We start from the raw sequence: 17,922 nt of genomic DNA on the forward strand, positions 1-17,922 counted from the left end.
ATAACTCTCACAACACTTTAATGTCATTCACTCATGGGATGATCAGACCATCATTTGTTAATATAGAAAAATACTGACATCCAGTGGGCAGATATTGTATAGCTATTTATGTAAAAACACTTTTGTAAATTGGTTTGGATTAAAGTGTCTACTAAATCCGTAGATTTATATCATTAAAAGTATACAGCCAATTTTTTAAATTATAAATATTTACTAACAATATATATTTATATATTGTATATATATTGTGTATATATATTTTTTTTTATATAATATAATATACTAGATGAACACAAAAGCATTAAAAGTCTGACACTATCAATCCTGTTTTAATACTTTCTCTTTTGACAACATCAATGTATTATAAAGCAACAACTTTTTTAATAACTGCTGACTATTGAGCTGTACAGTAAAAGCATAAACAGAAAAATAATAATATTACAAGACAGATAACATAAAACAGCATCATCGATACAGAAAAAAGTAAGACTTCAACTTTGACTGAACCTCCTATAAGACCTGGATATCCGGATATCCACATACTGGACATCTTTTTTTTTCACCACAATACTTAATTCTGTGTAACTGGAACCTGTTGTATACAAACGTGGACAATTACACTGCTTTATGTTTAAAGAAAAATATTTGGTTATTATATTTATTGGTTATTTCTAACCCCAAGCTGGAAGAAACCACAGAAGTGACCGTTTTTTACACATGATTTAATTATAGGACAAGGGCCAAGATTAACATTTTATAATTTTATAAAACTCATCAGGGGTGAAAAAGGTGATAAAATTCATATTGCTACATCCTTTCATGTGCTAAAATAGAATTTAAGGTGGACAAAGAAAATCAAGAGAATCAAACACAACATTGAGCAAAACAAATGAGTGGTCTTATAAAATGTAGCAATAGAAAGGATATAAACAGGCACCAGAGCCAAAATGATGCAGATGATTGAACAACTCGAGGATAATTACAGGTAATATAGGTCATAATAAAAAATTCTCCCTTGCAATTAGACACGGTGGCTTTAATCGTGCTGTCCTGATACAGATTCTGCTGATCGGAAACTCTCAGGACTACATTGTAGACGCCAGGCTCCAGCGTAGATTTAAGCATCAGCTCAATGCCGGTTGCTGCACATTGGGGCACATTATAATCATTAGAATACAAATCAGTTATGAAAGAATTTGATGTCCAAATAATTTTTCCCAACATGAATTCATACCTGAATCATTCATCTTGGCAGTCCAATATTTCCTCGTGTCTCCCTGAGTTTCAACACTAAAGGGTCCAGCGTTGGGATGTAAGTCTTTATCAGTGATGGAGAGGAGGACTGGAGGCGCCTCTTGATTACAGATCTTTATGTCCCTTTCATTAATATAGGGAGCGTTATCATTCACATCCTCTAGCTCAATGATCAGGGTTCCTGTGCCGGTCGCTCTAGCAGTCGCTGTACACAAGTACAAACTTATTAGAAAAATAATTCAACGATCTTAACTGCACCCCTCTCCAAAAACAAACCCACATTACCGTCATTATCAACGGCCAGAATGATGGCTTTGTATTTGCCATCTTTGACCTGAATAGATTCTCTGTCCATAAACCTCTTGACTTTGATCATTCCCGAGTCATTAACGACACTGAGAAAGCCAGCGGGATCACTGCCGATTCTGTACCTGTAAGGAACGAAAAAAGGAAATTAGTCGAGAAAAACTTCATCTCGCTTTAACAAAAACATGTTTGATCATTAAGAAATTAAGTTTTGAAGAAATCTTACGTTAACTTCTGTGATCTTCCAGTGTCTGGATCAGTGGCTGTAAAAGCAACCAAGTCACTACCAACAGGAACATCTTCAGGTTTAGTAATGTGCTTCTCCTTTGGATTAAACACCGGAGGCTCGTTCACATCTTCAACATTGACAGTGACTGTGGCGGTGGAGGTGGGCAAAGGGCCGAAAAACGGATCATCGTTCTCAACAATCACAGACAAAATGTACTGCTTGGTCTTCTCGTAGTCCAGCGGCTGTATGAACAAGAAAAGACTTCAGTTACAGTACATCAACACAAACATCTGTCTGATCAACATTATGAAGATCATTTAGTACCTTCACAGTGGTGATGATTCCCTCCAGCTGACTGGGTCCAGTACTGATATTAAAAACTCCTCCTTCATCACCACTGATAATCTTATACTTGGTTGACCAGGCAGGTGATCCAGGTTCATCTCCATCAGTAACTGTGAGTTTGGCAACTTCAACTCCAACTTGATTCTCTAGGACAGATACAGTGTACTAAAAACAAAAAGATTTGTGTAATCATAAGACTTTTTATTGATTCTAGGTATTTAGATGACAGATGATGAACAGCACACTACCGTTTCTTGCTCAAATTGAGGTGGATTATTATTGCTGTCAGTGACAATAATAACAGCTGTGCCCAGCGTTGTAAAACCCCCTCCATTCATGTCTGCAGCCTGAATGACCAAAGTATATTTGGGAAAGTTCTGAAAGAGAAGTTAACAGGTTAGTTTTTTCTTCATTTAACTCATTCTTCAACACTACCCGGCAAACGTGGAACATAATCCTTTGCACCCCCTCATCCCTTTAGCCATCATCTGTGAAATAAAGTGTGTTACCAGTCGTCCTCCTATGTACATGTCAGCCATGGGGATAGGTATTCTTTTATTATTTTACATTTTAAAGCAGTAGGTGTCCACACTGTCTTTACTCAAGTCTTGTGTAGTATATTTGGTGGTAAGACAGAATTGAACTGTGGCCTTATTAAGAAGTAAAATGCTGTAGTACAGCTGGTTTAAATAGAGGTCAATGGGCATGTCTGAAATCTTTTAGACATCTGCAAGTGGTGTTTAAATCTTTGTAAAAAAACGTTGTAAAAGCTGTCATTTAGAACTCTATAAGGATGTCAATTGGATGTAAATAATGAACATTTGAAAGACAACCTTTAATGTCTTTTGAACGATCTACAAGCATGTCAGCAGGAATTTCAACACAAAAAAAGACATCTTAAAAAGACGTTGCAAACGCTTTCATTGTGGATACTCAGTGGACGTCTTTTAAACGTTAGAAAAAGATGTTATAATGACATCTTTTGGATGTGTTTTTGCTCAGTGGTTATATGATACAATCATTAAATGTCATCTCTCACCTCTCTATTCAGGCCTTCACTATTCACATGAATCCCTCCGGTTACAGAATTGATGTCAAACATATTTGGATTTGGTGATGGTGGATCTTGGCTGATAATTTTGTATCTGACTTTAGCATTATCAGTATTTGGATCATCTGCATCAGTGGCTGTGACCGTCATAAACTCATAATCTTCAGAGAAAAAGAAATAAAAGTGTGATTTTGAAAACCCATTGCTATTATTGTTAATATTTAAAGAGGTCAATATTTCTAGTGTCAGTTTCCCAAATTCAGTAATTTCAGAAACGAAAATGTATTTTCAGTTGGTCACAACGTCACGTCATGACTGACATTTTGTGAACGCACTTCCCGGGACCAATCTACTTCGAGAAGCTACTAAAGCGCCAATGAACTAAAGCGCCAATGAGGTATTTGCATCTGCTGGTGTCGCCCTGCAAGAATTAAGGCTATGTCCACACGAAGCCGGTGCATTCCCTATCCGATCATTTTTTTTCCTTGCTCTAAAAAAATAATCCGTAAACACGAAACCACTGAAACCGACTGAAAGCGGTGTAGTATATATGCCGGACCAGTATGGGGCGCTGTAATTCTGCCACAGATATACACTATACACGGAGAAGAAGACTTTGAGCATGCGCATAACCAACGTATGGTGTTGTCCATTATCGCTTGTTGGTCACCACAATTGCATAGAAGCAATAGATTTTGCTGTAATAAAGCTAGTAGGCTTTAGTAGCTTCTGTAGCACGAACACAATCACGCAGTCCGCCGTTATTGCTGTTGCTGTTACGTGTGACGCTTCCGACACGTGATGTGATGACGTTTTCACTTCACAAAATATACGGATTGGCTGTACAGACGAAACCGCAAGGGTGTCGGTTTCAGATTTATCCACTTTAGGACCCGGTTTCAAAAAATAGCGGATTCAGTCTCCCAAAACGCCGGATCCGTGTGGATGAAACGCCAATAGGATAACAAATTTATACGTATACAGTGATACGCGTCTCCGTGTGGACAGCCCCTTAGTGTCTGGGACTCACGGGTCAGAAGTTATGAGCATGAACCTAAGTGGATTTTTGGACTGTTGGTGGCGCTAAAGGGTTTGAGTTAGACACACCTATGTTGCAATATTAACTTCTAAGATTGTCCTCTACATGTGTGCCAAATTACATAACTTTCCTACGTATAGGTCTATGGGCTGCCTTTGACTTCAATGGCGGATGAACAGGGAAGAATAATAATAAGAAAACTAACAATAACAATAGGTGTCTACGCCACTTCGTGGCTTGACCCCTAAATATACGATATATATTTTAAAAAGTTCAAAAGTTTGGTGAGACGTTACAGAGGATGTGTGCGTTGCGAGAGGTGGCTACATATCACCCTTTAACGCGCGACCGCAAGAACCTGCCGTGGAGGCAGCCCCGCCCGGAGTCACTCATTCAACATGAAGAAATGCTTGATATTGACCATGAGCGATCACCCGGAGCTATATGACACAAGTTCTTATTTCTATAGAGGAGACAGGAATAAAAAAGGACCTCGCTTGGAAGAGTGTCAGTGAGGACATCAGGCAACCTGGTAAGTTGTAAATACACATTTCACTTTTGATTTACATGACGTTTATCGACCCGCGCCATTTATTTTCCCCCTATAGTAAGGTTACCAAATACAATCCGGTAACTCTCTCGATAAATGCACAATCAACATCAGTCATCTTGCAAACAGACAACCGCATAGCACTTGCCCCTCCCACAAGAAGCGGATTTTGCCTCTGATGCACGTCAAATGCTTGCTTTTTCCGCGCGTCTACTCCGCTCTACACGCGCGAATGCATTAAAACTGTTCAAGTGGCAAACTAGGCGTGAAAGACACGATTTTGACACCTGAAACGCGTTTGGTGTAAACTCAGCATAACATTAAGGCCAAGGCCCAGCTACGTGCCCAAGGTTCCTACCACTCCTTTCAGAGATCAGGTGGTGAGGCTGCAAGCATGGCTTTGTTATGTCCCATATGTGCACCATGGTTGTACGTAGACCGAACTCAAAGCTTCAGGACCTCAGATCAGCTCTTTGTCTGTTACAGTGATTACCAGAAAGGGAAAGCTGCCACCAAGCAGATGATGTCGCACTGGATAGTGGACACTATTGCCCTTGCTTTCCAAATGCAGGGCATCACATGCCCGTTTACCTTAAAAGCTCACTCTATGAGAAGTGTTGTATCATCCTGGGCATTAGCTCGTGGTTCCTTGCTGGCAGACATTTGCAGAGCTGCTGGCTGGGCGAAACCTAACACATTCACTAGATTCTCATGTGTCGGCTTGCAGCGCCATTCTGGCACTACACAGTTGTGCCATTATGGAGCTTATTTAGTGCCATAAATACTTTGAGAGAAGTTTGGTACTCCTCCACCACCTTGGCGGCTGATGTTGTGGAGCATTGGCTGTCAGCCTCTCACTAGATGTATTCTTTGTAAACGTGTGTTAGACTTAGGCATCCACATTGAGTCCTCTACGCAAGGTGTGTATTTTTCAGGGGGGTTAATACTACCAGCCCATGTTTTCCCTAAGCAGAGCCTACTCTGCGTCTCTGTCAAGTTCATGTGACTGCTCAGGGACTTATTCCATATTATATATGCCACCCAGTAGAAACCTCCTTAGCGAATGGCTTCCGGAGCGTTCCTAGTTCCGCCCAGTTGGGTTCCCTTCCTAGTTTGCCTAGTTCACTACTGTGGGTTAAGGCAGGGGTTTTCAAAGTGGGGGCCCCGGCCCCCTGGGGGGCCGCCAGGTGGCGCAAGGGGGGCCGCAGCAAATTGGAAGAAAAGAGCAAAAAAAATTATATACCAGTAAGTATTTTTAAAATAAAAAAAATTTATATTATTATGCGTATTTTTATGAAGTAGCATTATAATAATTTGTCGATATCTGAACATTAAACTTTTAATGCTAATCATTCTGATTGGCTGGGTAAACCATCACGTAACCTGTCAATGTAGCCTTGGTAACAACCGCCAAAACTCAGCTATTCAGCTATTTATTAATTTAACGTTAGTAAAAAATGTCAAAACTTTATCAAAATGGATAGATTTTTAAAAAGAAAAACTGACGAGCCAGCTATCGAAACGTCAGGTACAAAAAATCAGAAAACAAACTCCTGGCCGAGTAAGACTCGTAGGTATGAGGCAGCATACATAAAGTATGGATTTACCGTCACGCAGAAGAACGGACACGAGTGCCCCAAATGCGTTCTTTGCTGCGAAATCCTCTCCAACGAATGCTTAAAACCATCAAAACTTCAACGTCACCTGAACCAGAAGCATCCAGCAGAGGCCGAAAAACCAATTGACTTTTTTAAAAGAAAGGAAGAACATTTGACCAGGCAGTCAGCGACATTTGTGCGGCAAGCTACTGTCCCTGAGAGAGCACTGAGGGCATCGTTTTGGGTTTCCTTTCACATTGCGCGAGCTAAGAAACCGCACACAATTGGGGAGGATTTGATACTACCAGCTACCAAAGACATTGTTAAAGAGCTTCTGGGTGAGGATGCTGCCAAGCAAATTGACGCCGTACCGCTCTCTGATAACACGGTGAGCAGACGTATTGGCGACATGGCTGAGGATATGTCTGCTCAACTGTTGGACCAGGTGAGAGCTAGCGAATTTTTTGCACTGCAGCTAGATGAAAGTACTGATGTCGCTAACGCTGCCGAGTTGCTTGTGTACATAAGATTCATTTTCCAAGAAATGTTCGTCGAGGAATTACTGTTTTGCAAAGCACTTGAAAGTAGAACCACCGGGAAAGACATTTTTCAAGTGCTGGACGAATATATTAATTCAAATGGACTTGACTGGTCTCGTTGCGTGGGTGTGTGTTCTGATGGGGCCGCGGCTATGACTGGGAAGAACAGTGGGGTGACGGCTCTCATCAAACAGAAGGCCCCGAATGCCGCGTTCACGCACTGTATGCTCCATCGAGAAGCACTGGTGGCTAAACGGTTGGATGATGAGCTTAATCAGGTACTACAGGACATAATACAAGTAGTAAACTTCATTAAAGCACGCCCCTTGAAACACAGGCTATTTGCTCTTCTGTGTAAAGAAATGGGAGCCCGTTTTGATGGACTGCTGCTTCACTCAAACGTACGCTGGCTTTCACGGGGGGCAGTTTTGAGCCGTGTGTATGAATTGCGGAGTGAGGTCGCAGAATTTCTCTTGTCTGAAAAACATCAGCTGGCTGACCGTTTTAAAAATGAAGCCTGGATTCTCAAACTTGCATATATGGCTGACATTTTTTCTCATCTGAATGTGCTTAACCAAAGCATGCAAGGGCGTGACACATACATAGTGCATATGCAAGACAAAGTGCGTGCTTTTTGCCTGAAGATTACGCTGTGGTCAAACAAGCTCAAGGAGGGAATTACAGAAATGTTCCCACTATTACACCAAGAGCTGCTGTCATCTGGTGGTGAGATGGACACCATTTCTCCACTGATACAATCCCACCTGGAGCACCTCCAGGGATATTTCAGAGACTATTTCCCTGACCTTGACAGCACCCATCTAAACTGGGTAAGAAACCCATTTGCCCCTGATGTAGGATCTTGTCTGGACTTAAAATCACAGGAGGAGCTGATTGAGATGATTTCTTCATGGGATTTAAAAATGAAATTTGAGACTCTTTCCCTCTCTAACTACTGGATGTATGTAAAAAAGACTTTCCCATCCTAGCTGAGAGTGCTCTGAAATGCCTTCTTCCTTTTGCAACCACTTATTTGTGCGAGTCCGGCTTTTCAACTTTAAAAGTACTTAAAACAAAACACAGAGCACGTCTAAATGTGGAGAGTGACATGCGTGTTGCACTGACAGACATGAAGCCCAGGCTTGACAAACTGTGTAGGAGCCACCAGGCCCACCCATCCCATTAATATGCTCTCTCTCTCTCTCTCTCTCTCTCTCTCTCTCTCACACACACACACACACACACACACACACAGATCTTTCTTTTTCCATTAACTGACACACACAGGTACAATGTTGAATGTTAATGTTGAAATTACTGTACCAGATTTGAATGTATTGAAATTTCTATATATGAAGCTCTGACATACAAAGGTTATTATTACAACACTAATAAAGTTCAGTGGATGTTCACCTAGATGTTTTATTCATTTATTTTTAAATTTGCCGTAGTATTGTCGATGAGTTCAATAACACATCATGCAAAAGGGGGGCCTTGGCCAGAACCTAGTGGAATTTGGGGGGCCTTGTTATGGAAAAGTTTGGGAACCCCTGGGTTAAGGAACAAGTGGTGACTGGCCTCCTGCAGTAATCCCTGGATCTTCCTCTTCAGATCTAGAGATGGAAGGTTTACGCAAGCACTGGAAGTGCCAGCTTCTGTTCCTAGTAATTTGAATGCTCACGATTGTTATATCAAGTGTCTTTGATATCATTGAAATGAAACACTTACCTACTGGAGCAGCTTCAGGAACATTTCCATTAAAAGAATTTTGAGTAAACTGAGGTTTATTATCATTTTGGTCAAGCACTCTGATAAATATTTCCATTGGCCTCTCTTTTATGCCTCCTTCTCCAACAGCATGAGCGATTAGCTGAAGACAGGGAAATGTTTGAGTGTTAAATATCTGTTGTGTCCACCAGTAATAATTTACAAAGTGAGAGCTTTAAAAATATTTAGACAGAAATCACATCTAAAGTTTTCAATGTGGGGTATTACATTTTTAACTTAAAAATAACTTACTTTATATGAAGCTTTTTTCTCTCTGTCGAGGGGCTGCGTCACAGAAAGAGCTCCTGTATTTCTATCTCATATATGAAAAGACCCACAGGTGGCAGATCTGCTCCTTCACCTGTGATACTGTAAGTCAACGTAGTTTCCCCAGCATAATCTGACTTAATCTAAATACAGAAAGACACAAAGTCAGTAACACAAACCTGTTTAGGATTCAAAAGTGTACAGTATATTCATTATGTTCACTCACCCGAGCCAGATATTGTGGGAAAGGACCAATACTGTTTTCAGATTCTCGCAGCGGTGGAATAACCCAACCTCTCTTTGATCTCTTTAGACCGGATGAAGACCTTGGAAACCTCACGATCAAATCATCAGGGAAAGATTTCATCTGGAAAACAATCAATGTTTGATTATATGGACATTATTATCTAAACTCAAAGACACCTCAACACATTTTGCAGTCTGCTAGCCGGTCCATGCTGTTCATTGGCTGGTCGACCAGCCTCCATGTTTCGAAAAACAGCTTGGCCATCTTAAGCCAGTATGACCCGCTGTTAGCCGGTTTGTAATTTTTTGTTTAGTAAACTGCTTCACAAATCTGCATGTACCTGTGAAGTAATGTTCACTGCAGTATCCATGTTATGATCTTCATGATGGTGAGCAGCGGTACCTTCAACTCTAACCCGCTTGTCGACCAACTGAAAAACTGCTCTCGATCTTCCGTCATTGAGGGTTACTGTCAGAGACACATGATGGCGAAAACAAGTTTTTTTCAAATATAGTATTTTTACATTAAGGAATGAAAAAGATTTTAAACAACACCATGAATTGCTCTTGATTTTACATCAAGCTATATAAATGTTTGGTGGTGTTTAGCTCATAAGCACCATTAATGACCTAAATAATTTACATCACAAAAATGTTAAGTATGCACAGTTGGCCTCCCATTACTTTAGATAAAAGTCTGTTTTGCATCTCTAATCTGTGTGTCAGCTTGCTGTTTGCCTTATTTCTTTTCAGTTTTTCTCACTTTTATCTGTTTCTTTGTAACATTGTGGACAAAGGCAGACAGAGGTGGTGGATCCAAATGCAAGTGACTTTTATATAACATAAACAAAGGGATACAATGAAAAGACTGAATGCTAAAACAGAAACTAATACAAAACCAAGCCTGGCAAATCACATGCAACGACTGACAAAAGACAACTTAAAACACAAGGGCAATATGTACACATGGTAATCAACGGTAACAAGACACACCTGGGAAACAATAATGCACAAGGACCAATGAACAAAAGAACTACAAAGAACTACAGACATGGAAGAAAAAGAGATCACTTCAAAATAAAAGCACAGGACACAGGACTGTGGCACTCTTCCTCTTGTTGATGAGCCCTTACTTTGTGGCTTTTGTCTTGTCTTGCCTTTCTACTGTAATTTTCTTTCACTTCCCTTCATGTAGTTGTTTATGTTCTTTATTTTTTTATTTAAATCCTGATATGTCTTTACTGCACTTTCTATATATTGTGTTGTCTAGCTATATTAGATATGGAAAAATTTTTAAATTGAAACTTAAAATTTACATTATTACTTTCACACAGGCCTTCATTTTATTAATTTAAGTGTTGTAAACTCTTAATTATTAAGCTTACAACTGAGAAATAACTTATTTGTATTATTATTAGGTCATGAATGTAATAGTTCATTCAAAAAAATGATTCAATTTAATCGATTTTTTTAAGGTAAGTGGTTGCAATCAATTTATTCAAGCTACATTTAAACAAAAAGATTAGTAAAGTAAAATAAAATAAAAAACTTTTGTTTAAATGTAGCTTAAATAAATTGATTGCAACCACTTACCTTAAAAAAATTGAGTAAATTGAATGAATAATTTTTTTCAGTGTATAGATAAAACGTCTCATAAAGTAATAAAAACAATACAGTTCATTATGTAAGGTCTTTATACACCACTGATATAGTTATGTAGATTATATTGTATTTCTGTCAAAACATCCTCCTAAATGTTACACAGTGCACCTCCAAAGTCTTGTAGTTTAAAAAGTAAAATATATTTAATATAAGAACCCTGCACCAATGTTTGGCATCTATTTTATAGAGAGTATCTGGCTAAAATATATCAACAACACTTACAATATGCTTTAAAATATTGTTGTCTTAAACCAATAGCTTCTACACTGAAAAAAAATATAATTCAATGTACAAATGTTTTTAAGGTAAGTGGTTGCAATCAACTTATTTAAGCTACATTTAAACAAAAAAGATTAGTAAAGTAAAATAAAATACAAAACCTTTGTTTAAATGTAGCTTAAATAAATTGATTGCAACCACATACCTTAAAAAAAATGAGTAAATTGAATGAATCATTTTTTTCAGTGCATCTTGCAGTGTTTTATTCTGACAGTATATGATGAACTGCGACTTTAAAAGTGTTAAAGAAATCAAAGAAATAAAATGGAGACATACAAAATTAACGTTAGGAATTAAATCTGAAACTAGATAGGTGTAAACATACATACTGTATAGAAAAAAAAAATGTTAGTCTACAGATTAACCAATTAAATTATGTAAAAATGTCTAAATCCATTAACTATTAAATTCTATAATATTTAATTGCAAAGCCTTTAGAGTAAAGTTTTTGAAACTAAATATTGTTTTTGAAAGAACATTTTCAGTCTCTTACCTTTTCTGAGTCTTTTCTCTCTGAGAAGATGATCACTTTGCACTTTAACCACCGGATCAAATCCAGGTGACAACTCAACTAATCCACACAAAAATACCTGATAAAAATGTATACTTAATTTTTGTAACATGTTTAATTTTTTATATTACTTTATTGTAAATGAAAATGACACACAATCTGTTAAAAGCTTAACACAAAAAGATACATCCTTCCTAAGAGTGCAGAGCTCCAGGTATCCCCCACTCCAAATTGTTTAAAGGAACAGTATGTAGGATTGTGGCCAAAACTGGTATTGCAATCACAAAACTTGAGGCTAAAACTGGTATTGCAATCCCACAACTGGTGGCCAATACACAAAATGAGAAACATCATTTGAGGGCTGCAACTCCACTTTTCATGACAATATCCTGGCCAGACCACTGTTGTCAGTGATATAAGTATTTGAAATGAAAATGATTTCTTAATGTCTAGTGACATATCAGGGCCATTTTATGATTAATTGATATAAATTTCTTACATACTGTTCCTTTAAGTACATAAGCACATTTGGCATTAAAGCGCTTTCTGATTCTGACAAATTAGTGCAAAAATGAAGTCTAATAATACATCAATTAAATATTTTGAAATAAACACAATGATAATGTTGATAGCAGACAACTTCTAAACCGTGTTCAAACTTACAATAAAAAACAATTCATAGGTCAGAATTTTTGTTTAGCAATCTAGGTGCTTTCTGCTTGTCTGTGATTTAACATTTAATTTATTTTTTCATTTTAAGCAGTGGCGGCCGGTGACTGCTTTATTAAGGGCACACAATGCGAAGCTCGTCAAATGTATTTACCCCAATATGTGTGTTGCTCGTCATACTTGCGAGTATTTTGTGAACACAAGCATAAATCCTTTCAACATATTTTCACATGACGAACCACACACGACACATCCGAACACATATATTGAATTCCCACCCCTCGGAAAACAGGTCACCTTCCGCCACTGTTTCAGAAATAAGAATTGTGTTTGATTTCGGGGTTTTTTCAAGTCTGGTGAAATTCAATAATGGCTAACATCCCTAAACACATTTGTAACACTAAGTAGTATTATGTTTTTGACTAAGAATATGATACTTCGTATATCTTTAAAAAAAAAATGAAAAGGCCTATTAACATTCAAACAATGTTACATTCTCATAACATTGTGGTAAAATATTTAAAATACGAATAATAATTCAGCAACCTGTTACTTTATCAATACATCAGTCAAACATTCCCTGTTATGAGGAATCAAATCTTACCTGACAAAGGAAAATAACTTTTAACCGCATGATGATGATTTTCTTCTTGTGAAGGTGTTAAGTCTCAGCTTTGATTTCTGTAAGTGGTAAACTCATGCAAATGCTGCTCTGAAGGAAACTAAACGAGTTTTGCAACAGGAGCAAGGTCAGGGGCAAGTTTTATCATGTAAACTCAGAGTTTCTGGCAGTCTCCTCCCCATTTTTAAAGAAGTAACCGTGTTTAAACTTGTTAGTTGCTTAAGTACATTCATTCATTGCGCACATTTTTTTTACATAACCTTTAAAATATTTTTAGCTGTCTTTAAGTTATAATTAAATTGCCAGTGCAAATCATTTTACCTTAGTGCTTTATATATTTTATAAAGTACACTTAAATTTAAACAGGAAAAATAAAACAGTATATTAAAATGACTAGTAAAGCAAATTTGATATACTTAAGTGCAGAGACCGTCTGTGTGTGACTAAAGTGACTTAAATGTCATGTACTTTTATACTTACATTTATGTCGCGAGAGAATTTTGAGACCCCGAGTGGATTTTGGTCATATCCACTTGCATTTATGTGAGCGGTATTATTATTTTTTGCAGTCATTTTAGATATATAAATATCCTTACCTGACTAATATCAGCCTTTGTGGCTGTGCTCTTACATCCAGGGGCGCCGTAAGGGGGGGGAAAGTTAGAACGATTCTAAGGGCCCATGAACTTTTGAGGGCCCCAGCCAAGGACTGTGCCGCACACGCAACCCCCTTAAGCTGAGCCCTCTTAGCTCCGCCCCGTCTTTACTCTGTGTTTTAGCGCCATCTTCAATCCACGGTCTCACAGTGGGCATGAACTTCAGAAGAGAACAAGGTGTGTGTATTTACTGCTATTTGCTATGATATCTGCATATGTGCACTTCCTTACTATAAATGCAGTTTACACAATGTGACGCTGGAGCAATACAATGTAGTTTTCTTTCCACTGTAATAAATCTTCACTCTGTTCACCTCAGTTTAAAAAAACACAAGGTGATTTACGTTCCCTGTTTTGTGTTATGATTCTAACGCGAAGTCAGCCCTTATAAGCTGTTTAATTAACGTAGCCCGTATAAGCTAATTAACATAAACTAGAACTGCGATCAGTTACACACTAGTTTTGTAACGCAATATGCCAAGGAAGTATTTTTATGCAGTCGTGAATCGAGTTGGTTGTGATAAAACTGAAATGCAACTAAGGCTAAACTAGTCCAGTTATGTTATAAAGCTTCTCAACTTGCAACAGGTTTAAGAAATCAATGGAAATCTATGTCGTAATCTGCTATAGTTGTCATTCATTTCATTTTAGAGCCCCGTTGATTAAAAAACAGTCTGAAGAATCATTTAATAACAGTATAGATGTTTTCTTAAAGAGTAACTAAACCCTAATCCAACTTTTTTAGTTAATGATCTGTAAGAATGGGCTTTTATTAGTACTGTTCATTGATTTTAGTAAGTTTTTTTGACATTTGGATATAAAGTGTTTCAATACTGGTGTAAAAACGTCTGAGTGCTGCCCTCTTCAGGTTAAACGGTGGCTACTGCAGTTGAATTTTTGTATTGGATGTTGGGTCCAAAAATGCCTCGTGATGTAAGCAGGTTCAAGCTCACCACGCCTTGTTACGATCTCATCACACACTTAGTTCGTCCCCTCAATGTCGTGTGTGTAACAGTTCAAGTATACAGTATGTCACTGAGACTGCCTGTGAAAGTCTCAAATCTTATTGTGAGATAAAAAGCATCAGAGTTTTATTTCAAGCATTAATTTCACTATGATTTCAATCGCTGACATGACATTACTCAGTCAACATTAAAGATATCAAGTTTATATTTTCACAAATGTTCTTTACATTATATAGGATGATTTTATGTGGAAAACAGTAAATTACAAAGAAATACTTCAGCTGGGTTTTCACAGGCATGGTCACATTTATCTTTAATCTTTAAGAATGTTGCATTTTCTCTGAATATTTGATTTAATTTACTGTATATTTTCAATTAAATTTACATTGCACTATAAATTATCTTAGCTTCAGACATTTTAGGTATCTATAAATACTGATAACTGTGGTCAAAACAATAGCAGAATAAATAGTTCTGTATTATTAAATTACAGACAAAGATTTTGAATAGCTACAGTAGGTTGGATTGTATGTTTGGTGCGAAATGGGTATGGTGGGGGCCCGACCCCCTATTTTTTCATAGGGCCCAAAATTGCTAGCGGCGCCCCTGCTTACATCTGAACAGTTGCCTTTACATTTCTTATGAATGCACTCATCATTATCACTGGTCTAGTGGGTAGTGCTGTGCGCAGTGGTTTGGGCAGATATACTTTCGGCGATCTGAGTCCGAATCTCTTCTCAATAAATTTGTGAACTTGCATTTGACTCCGAGACTTTTTGCAACAAATTTACATCAAAATAAATATATGAATTATTATGCAAATATAACAAATCACTACTCAAATTAGATATGGATATTAAAGGATAATTCCGGTATTTAACACTTTAAGGGCCGTATTTTAACGATCTGAAACGCAAGTGTGAAGCGCAACGCGCAAGTGAGTTTGTGGGCTGATCTTGGGCGCTGTTGCTATTTTCCCGGCGTGAGAAATAACTCTTGCACCGGGCGCAAATCAATAAGGGGTTGGTCTGAAGTAGGTTCATTATTCATAGGTGTGGTTTGGGCGTAACGTCAAATAAACCAATCAGAACGTCATCCAACATTCCCTTTAAACGCAAGGGCGCAAGTTCCGTGGCGGGTTGCTATTATTATGACGGATTTACCAGGCGCATGCCAGGAGCGGTTCACAGCCGAGGAGACCCACGTTCTTGTAAGAGCAGTCAAAGACAGAAAAGTTTTTTGTATGGGGATAGGAGAAACCCGCCCAAATCAGCGTAGGTTAAACAGGCGTGAGAGGAAATAGCCACAGTCTCATCAGCCAAGCGCTACAATGATGTCAGGAGACGGGGGAATCCCAAGCTTGCCAGCATAAATCGGGCACGCCGTGTAACGGGAGGTGGATCTGCCTCTACACAGATCTGCGTCCACCCTCACAGCTGAAAGGGTTTGGGGGCTTTGAAATCGGACCCAAGAAACGCAAGCAAGGTCCAACCCCAAAGAACACTTACAAATCAAGTTCATATACATTAAGGTTTCTTATGAAAACATTTTAATTATTATTTACATAAAATAAACGTAATACAGCCACACCAAAACTTATGAAAATATTTTAATCGTTATTTGCATGAGAATTTTTTAACGCAGCCACCCAATAAATAAAAACTATCACCACAATGCTCACCACTATGATTTCCCTTATCTCGTGTATTAATATTTTTAAGTGTAACAATTTATGATTTGCAGAAATAACTGTTGCATCTGTGTAGATTAGATGCAAAGTGTGTGCGTGTTGTGCACGCTATACATTATGGTCAAGCATATGCGCCCTTAAAATTGCATAATGAACAACGCGCAACGCGCCACTGACTTTAAACTTTTTTTTCTGGTCAGTGGCGCAATTGTTTTTTGAAACTGCAAAATAGCATCAGGGATGGTTTGCGCCGGAACACGCCTCCTTTTTTTGCGCTGAACCGCCCAGGGAGCGCAAGTTCATTCCCTAGTTTGCCGAGGTGCGTCTGTGGAGGGAAAAACGCGCTGTGCGCCGGTGCAAAATACGAATGATACATGCGTCACTGACAAAGTCAATTGTGCTGGGTGCAAGATAGGGCCCTTAGTCTCATTTTTGGTTTGTTTTGGATGAACTACAGTGAACTACACTGAAATTTTGACAATGGGTCGTGTCTTGACTTTTTGACTCGTTTAGAAGCGTCTCTTGACTGCTTCAGAATGGAAGTCAATGGGCCATGCACAAACATGTCATTAAAACAACACTTAAAGTTCATTTTCAAAACTTTGCTACTCACCGAGTGGTTTGTGGTGTTCGTTGATGATTTAAAACAAGTTGTGTAGCGAAATACAGTTTCTGTCATGTTTTATTTGGCATTTTGTAAAATTCCATTGACTTCTCTTGGAAGACTCATTGCTCGCTGATGTATCACTCCGCCACTGGGAAACAGAAAAGGGTCTGTTTACATGTGGTTGTAGTTTTTTAGCTCGGTTTCTCTCAGAAGAAATTTTTCCCATATTTGATGGCTCAGTGACCAGCTTTAGGTTTGAAGTTGAGCTCGATTGTGACTGTCTATACGCTAGACACCGAGCGTACTTGTATGGCAAAGTGGTTGTTGCCATCAAGTGGTCGGGAGTGTGCTAACGCTTCAGACTCAAATATAGAGCAGAAGTATATACGCGGTTGTGAGGTATCTGAAAAAATTGTTCCACTATAGCAAATAACACGGATTGAAATCATACATTGTGCCAATATATTTGTTTTTAATCATCAACAAACACCACAAACCACTCGGTGAATAGCACAGTTTTGAAAATGAACGTTAAGTGTTGTTTTAATGACATGTTTGTGCATGGTCATTGACTTCCACTCTGAAGCAGTCAAGAGACGCTTCTAAACGAGTCAAAAAGTCAAGACACGACCCATTGTCAAAATTTCTGTTTCCATCACTGTAGTTCATCAAAAACAAACCAAAAATGAGACTCAAAGTGTTAAATACCGGAATAATCCTTTAAATAACTGCTTCAATATTAAATAAATGAACAATAAAATCATTCTAAATAGACAACAATTACATGAAATCAATAAAATCATGACATATGCCACATCAAAACAAAGATAATAAATACTGAATATTAATTATGACATTAAAGTTGTATTCATTTTAGCACAAACAGATATATGGCATAAAATACAAATGAATGGGAGGCTAATAATACATTACTAACTGTAAAAATAAAAGTCAAAAGGATTGTGTTAATGTTTGTAAAAGCTAACAAAAAGTCCATATTATTTAGTTTGCTGAATCATTGTACAGTACATACTCCATCCAATGTTTCTTTTGTGGCAATGATGCTGAAC

The 17,922-nt window shown here is 38.1% G+C and overlaps 1 pseudogene; it reads right to left on the minus strand.

Moving 5' to 3' along the window:
• Positions 1-310: 310 nt before the first annotated feature.
• LOC135743647 (blastomere cadherin-like) overlaps positions 311-17,922 on the minus strand; it is a 36,395-nt pseudogene continuing 18,783 nt past the window's right edge.

This window comes from Paramisgurnus dabryanus, chromosome 2 (genome assembly GCF_030506205.2).
Source record: "Paramisgurnus dabryanus chromosome 2, PD_genome_1.1, whole genome shotgun sequence".
NCBI classification, from domain to species: Eukaryota; Metazoa; Chordata; class Actinopteri; order Cypriniformes; family Cobitidae; genus Paramisgurnus; species Paramisgurnus dabryanus.